The following is a 7,097-nucleotide window of genomic DNA, read 5'->3' as shown; positions in this document are numbered from 1 at the left end:
ATGTATGGATGTGAGAGTTGGACTGTGAAGAAGGCTGAGCGCCGAAGAATTGCTGCTTTTGAACTGTGGTGTTGGAGAAGACTCTTGAGAGTCCCTTGGACTGCAAGGAGGTCCAACCAGTCCATTCTGAAGGAGATCAGCCCTGGGATTTCTTTGGAAGGAATGATGCTAAAGCTGAAACTCCAGTACTTTGGCCACCTCACGCGAAGAGTTGACTCATTGGAAAAGACTCTGATGCTGGGAGGGATTGGGGGCAGGAGGAGAAGGGGACAACAGAGGATGAGATGGCTGGATGGCATCACTGAGTGATGGATGTGAGTCTGAGTGAAGTCCGGGAGTTGGTGATGGACAGGGAGGCCTGGCGTGCTGCGATTCATGGGGTCACAAAGAGTCGGACACGACTGAGCGACTGAACTGAACTGAATTGAACTCTCTTTTGATTAGCATTTGCTCAGTTTTTGTGTATATATATATCCAATTTACAAGAGATGTAAGGAAATATATATATATTTATATAAATATATGTATAAATTATGTATACACATATTATATATATTTATATATAATATATTTATATACATAAATATATATATTTCCCTGCATCTTTTGTAAATTGAATAAAAAAATGAAGTCTTTACCTTTTAAGTGAGGCATTTACTCCATTTACACTTAATGTAATTGTTATATTTGGATTATTTCTGTCATCTTATTTCATGCTGTCAGTGTTCTATCTCTTTTTTTTGCCTTTTCTGGGATCTATCAGTTCTTCCTTATATTGTTCCATTTATTCCCAGTTCACTGGCTTGTAAATTATACTATTTTTGTTCTTTTAGTGGTTGCTTTAGAAATTATAAACATATGAAATTAAGCTATTTTTGAAATGAATGAAAAGCATCCCCTTCTTCGTAGATAATACACAGATCTTAGGGAACATTCAGCCTGTTCTTGTTCCTGACATAGGATTATCAGTTGGGGTTTTAGGTCTATCCACACAGATGAAAAGATCCAGTGGTTATTATTACCGATTTACATAACTGATGGCCACTGAAATCTGCCCACTCATTCGACACTTTCTTTATCCTCTATTCCTGTTTCATTCTTTTTTAAAAATGTATATATTTACTTTTGGCTGTGCGGGGTCTCCATCGTCGTGCGGGCTTTTCTCTAGTTGCAGTGAGCAGAGACTACTCTCTAGCTGTGGTGTGAGGGCTTCTCATCGCGGCGGCTTCTCTTGCTGCAGAGCACAGGCTTTAGGGTGCCAGCTTCAGTAATTGTGGCACGTGGGCTCAGCAGTTGTGGCTCCCGGGCTCTAGAGCACAATTCAGTAGTTGTGGCCCATGGACTTCGTTGTGCCACAGTCCAGTAGCCTTGTGCCTACCCATCAGCACTGCAGCCTAATTGGGCAACTTTAGTGATGTTGGATGGTTATTCGTGCTGCATCTCCTCCTATGACACAGGGCTGGCGATAGCGATTTCTCTGTTGCAGGGTTCTGGGTCAGGAAGACAAACCATCTGAACAACAGTCTCTTTACAGCAAACAATCCAGGTAAGTTATATGAGCTGGAAGTAATTTACACTTTAATCCCTTGGACATTTGCAGCTCCCTTATTTGTGGGGAATGTTAAAAAAAAAAAAAAAAAAAGCTGGGATGGAGGCAAGACCTTCCTTACCACATCAATGGTCCACATTTTCTTAAGTAGTCCTGGGAAAGCCACTATGATAATTTGATGGCATAGTTCTAAAATTTCTCCGTACTTAGAGATGGTGCTGCAAGTGCTTACTTCCTTCAAGGCGTTAACAGCGGTGCAACATATAGGATTCCTCTATTTCTGCAGATTTGTTGTTGTTGTTCAGTCACTCAGTTGTGTCTGACTCTTTTTGACCCCATGGACTGCAGCACGCCAGATTTCCCTGTCCTTCACTATCTTCCGGAGTTCGCTAAAACTCATGTCCCATGAATTGGTAACGCCCTCCTACCATCTATTCCACTGTTGCCCCTTTCTCCTCCTGCCCTCAATCTTTCCCAGCATCAGGGTCTTTTCTAAGGAGTTGGCTCTTCGTATCAGGTGGCCCAAGTACTGGAGCTTCAGCATCTGTCCTTCCAGTGAATATTCAGGGTTGATTTCCTTTAGGATTGACTAGTTTGATCTCCTTGCTATCCATGGGACTTTCAAGAGTCTTCTCCAGCACCACAGTTTGAAAGCATCAATTCTTTGGCACTCAACCTTATTTATGGTCCAACATATGGTCCTTATGGTCCTTCTTTACAGTCTCACATCTGTATATGACTGTGGGAAAAAGCATAGCTTTGACTATGTGCTTCATTCAGCCTGGCATTTTGCATGATGTACTCTGCATATAAGTTAAATAAGCGGGGTGACAATATACAGCCTTGATGTAATCCTTCCCAATTTGGAACCAGGCTGTTGTTTCATGTCCTGTTCTGCAGATTGTATTGATGCAAATTAGCTGCATTGGTTTCTAGATGGACCGCCCTGAAATAAGGTAAAAGTTGGTCACCAGAGGGCAGTATTGCCCCACAGTTTCTTCATTTAGGCTGCTGAACCTGGATCTGGTAATCTGCTCTTTCTAAATACGTCTATTCAATAATACTCTTTGTTCTTTTTTCGAGGACCCAGAAGCAATTAAAAACATGCCCCCCAAATATGTATGCATCGGACCTTTAAAAGTGTCCTGCTAAGTTGCTTCAGTCGTGTCTGACTCTGTGAGACCCCATAGATGGCAGCCCATCAGGCTCCCCCATCCCTGGGATTCTCCAGGCAAGAACACTGGAGTGGGTTGCCATTTCCTTCTCCAGTGCATGAAAATGAAAAGTCGGACACGCTCAGTCTTTGAGACCCCATGGACTGTAGCCTACCAGGCTCCTCCGCCCATAGGATTTTCCAGGCAAGAGTTCTGGAGTGGGGTGCCATTGCCTTTTCCTAAAAGTGTCCATTGACTGTTAAATATATTTTTAAGGATTTTTTTTCCTTTGAAATTTTCATTATTACCAAGGATGAAAAAGCAGTCGTCTCTTGGAAGATGCTGTTCTGTGTCAGCAGAGCTGGAACATCCAGTCCCAGAGACACTGACATTCTTAAGATTCAGGAGTTTTTGTTCCCAAGGAGAAAGTGACCGCTGGGGAAGCCTATTGGTTGAGAAATGCAAGATTGTGTTATTTTGAATGTTTCAGTTGCTGCCTCAGTTTCTTATGAGGGGAAACGGTTCCTAATGAAAGGGACAGCCGAGGGGTCTCCCAGGTCACAGTGTCTTCTACTGTCACCTGCTCCAAATTGAGCCCTGTCACACACACACTCTTGCAAGGGTCTGTTAGATGGTGGGACTTCCTAGGTGGCTTAAAGAACCCACTTGCCAATGCAGGAGACAGAAGAGATGTGGGTTCAACCCCCGAGTTGGGAAGATCCCCTGGAGTAGGAAATGGCAACCCACTTCAGTATTCTTGCCTGGGAAATCCCATGGACAGAGCAGCCTGATGGGTTACAGTCCCTGGGGTCACAAAGAGTTAGACCCTGCTAAGCAACGTAGCACACACTGTTAGACAGTGACATTTATTAAACTCAAAGTTCACAAATTTCAGCACTGTCGCTTTCTGAGGCATCTGACCTAGAAGTTGCTGGAATGTGAGCATTCTCCTCCTTCCAGGAGCCCTGGGGCTTCGTGTGCAGCTTTGCTGGCCTGTTAACAAGGCTTCCTGCTTCGGTTAACTGTGCAGCCCTGCCTGGTCCCTGCTGCAGATGCCCACCCCTCCTCTCCGAGATGGTTTCCATATGTGACCCCACGTGGTTGCACAGCCACCTCTGAAGAGCTGGCCCCCGACTACCCTCTTGGGAACCATAAATTGTCTGTCTCCTGGGCTTCCTTCCAGGCAGCTCTGTGGCCCCAGGGAGGGCCCTGATTTCGAGTCTTCAAAGGGGGTTTTCTTTGGAGCCTCTGCTGACTCAAGAGGCTGGATCCAAGGTGACATGGAAGGTGACACTTGCCGTGTTCGCTCTGGTGGCTGCCATTTGGCCTGCTTGGACCTCTTATCTTTGCCTGAGGCCATGGCAGGATTTCAACAGGAGCTTAATATTGTTTAATGGACACTGACGTGGTGGTAGAGGTAAAGAACCTGCCTGCCAATGCAGGAGACATAGAGACTCGGGCTTGATCCCTGGGTCAGGAAGATCCCCTGGAGGAGGAAATGGCAACCCACTCCAGTATTCTTGCCTGGAGAATCCCATGGACAGAGGAGGCTGGAGGGCTACCGTCCATGGAGTCACAAAGAATTGGACACGACTGAAGCGACTTAGCACAGAGCACAAATGACGTGATGCCCGCGCAGCCCTGGGGACCTGCAGGCATCTCACTCACCCTCCAGGAACCTGTAGCCCAGTGGGCTGATCTGTCCCATCTCAGAACTAAGACCAGCATGGAGCAACTGGAGAGTTCAGATTCCCTACGAAGGGAGTTCTGGTCACCTTGGACTCTTGAGACCTGGGGCAGCACCAGTCAGAGAGCTGTCTGGTTTCTTGGGTCTGCTTCAGCCTGGATCCCGGCTTTTGTCCATGAAACCCAGGGACATCCCCGGCCGCCCAGCCTCCAAGTGGGTGGGAGTTGACCAAGGGGTTGGGGGTGCTAGTGGACTCAGGTGGGTTGGGTCCCATCCCTTCCGCCTGGAGAGGGGAGGGGACCAGCAGTTTCTGTGGGTTCAGCATGGAGAGAAGGCAGACTGCAGCTTGTGTCTGATGGAAGCTCACTTGGCTGCTTGTATCAGAACATCTGTCAGCAGAGGTGGATGCAAACAAGGATGAATAGTCACATACATTAATCTGAAGTGAATAGAATTTATTCTTTTGAGAAAATTTAGGTTCACAGCAAAATTTAGCGGCAGGTAGAGAGATCTCCATCTACCCTCTGATCCCACACATGCAGGCCTCCCCCACTATCACCAACCCCACCAGAGGGTGGCAGGTTACAATCCATGAACCGGCACCACATCATTGCCCAGCGTCCATAGTTTACATTAGGGTTCACTCTGGGTGCTGTGTGTTTCATGGGTTTGGACTGATGTATACTGACATGTATCCACCATCATATAATCATGTAGAATATTTTCAAGCTTCACTAGTGGCTCAGTGGTAAAGAATCTGCCTGCCAATGACATTTGGATTCGATCCCTGAGAAGAGAAGATCCCCTGGAGGAGGAAATGGCAACCCACTCTAGTATTCTTGCCTGGGAAATCCCATGGACAGAGGAGCCTGGTGGGTGACAGTCCATGCGGTCACAAAGGCGTTGGACATGAATTGGACTTAGCGACTGAACTACAACAACAATACATTATTTTTACCACCTGAAAATCCTCTGCGATCCAGCTCTTCACGCATCCCTCGCCCCAGCCCCTCGGAGACTCATCTCTTGACTGTCTCTGCAGTTTGGCCTTTTCTGGCACGTTCATCATGAGTTAGAATTGTGCAGCGTGCCACCTTTTCAAATTGGCTTCTTCCACTCAGTGATAAGCATGTCTTTTCATGGCATGATAGCATATTTCTTTTTAACCTGGTTAACTGAATAGTCCTACAGGAGGTCTGAGTGGGGCGGTTGTGGGCTGCCACAGGGGCTCAAGGACTGGCCATTACTTTTTCAGTTGCGCCTTCGCAGCCTGTTGTCCTTGTAGTTGCAGAGGAAACTGGGTCTCCAGGAAGTATGTCCAAGATGCAGGCTGGAGGAAGGGGGAAAGGAAAGTGGGGAGCGTGTTTGCAGCCAAGGTTGCACCCTTTCTGCAGGAAAACAGCAGGTTTCCTAGAGGTCCCTGCAGGGAAGGTCCCCTTTTGTCTCATTGGTCAGAATCGGGTCATGTGGCCACATGTGGATGGGAAAGGGGAGAGAAGTTGCCAAGATGGGTCTATTCCCATCATGGCTCCCCCAGCACTGGGCAGGGGCTTACAGAACACATTGTCATTGTTATCAGTTGCTCAGTCATATCTGACTCTTTGTGACCCTGTGGACTGTGGCACCCCAGGTTTCCCTGTCCTTCACCATCTCTAGGAGTTTGCTCAAACTCATGTCTGTTGAATCAGTGATGCCAGCTAACCATCTCATCATCTGTCATCCCCTTTTCTTCCTGCCCTCAATCTTTCTTGTCATGGGGGTCTGTGAGCAGAGAAGTGTGTGATGTGAATGTGTGTGTGTGTGTGTGTGAGAGAGAGAGAGAGAGAGCGAGCTGTATGGGCTTTGGGAGTGAATGGAAGGGGTCTGTTGGCCACAAAGCTCAATAAAAAGACCACTTTCATGGTCAGGAAAGGCGACCCATGGTCGCCTCTTTGGCAGAGGTGGGAGCTGTCTTACTGGGACCTGGAGGAGGTTTAGGGGGTCAGCTTGGGAGGAGGAAGCTGTTTCAGGGTAATTGTCACGTGAATGGTGTGGGTAAAGTTTGGAGGGGAAGGAATCACTGTTTGTTCAGAAGCTGATGCTGGAGATGTATGAGCTAGGCTTGAAGGATGGATGGCATTTTTGCAAAGTAACTCTTTTATCCAATTTATTTGGCTGTGTAGGGTCTTAATTGCAGCATAGGACATCTTTTTTTTTTTTTTTCCAGTTGTGGCCTGTGGGATTTAGTTCCCTGACCAGGGATTGAACCCAGGCACTCTGAGCATAGAGTCAGCCACTGAACATCAGGGAAGTCCCAAAGTAGTTGTTTTATTATAGAAGAGCATCACAGATTGCTGTGTGTGCTTAGAGTCGTGTCCGACTCTTTGTGACTCCATGGACTGTAGCCCGCCAGGCTCCTCTGTCCATGGGATTGTCCAGGCAAGAGTACTGGAGTGGACTGCCATTTCCTTCTCCAGGGGATCTTCCTGACCCAGGGACTGAACCCAGGTCTCTTGTGCCTCCTGCATTGCCAGGCGGATTCTCTACCACTTGACCACTGTCCTTTAAGCCACTGTCCCATCTTCTTCAGTAACAGGACCCCTAATTCTGGGGCTTCCCTCACAGCTGGGTGTGGCCCAGGTTTGGGAAGAAGCATTACATGCCACTCCTGGGAGTGACCCTTTCCCTTTTTCCTCTTCTACTGGTTGGCCAGCAGCCATGGTGGTGC

This window comes from Bos mutus, chromosome 1, assembly GCF_027580195.1.
Source record: "Bos mutus isolate GX-2022 chromosome 1, NWIPB_WYAK_1.1, whole genome shotgun sequence".
NCBI lineage: Eukaryota > Metazoa > Chordata > Mammalia > Artiodactyla > Bovidae > Bos > Bos mutus.
This window is presented reverse-complemented; position numbering follows the sequence as displayed.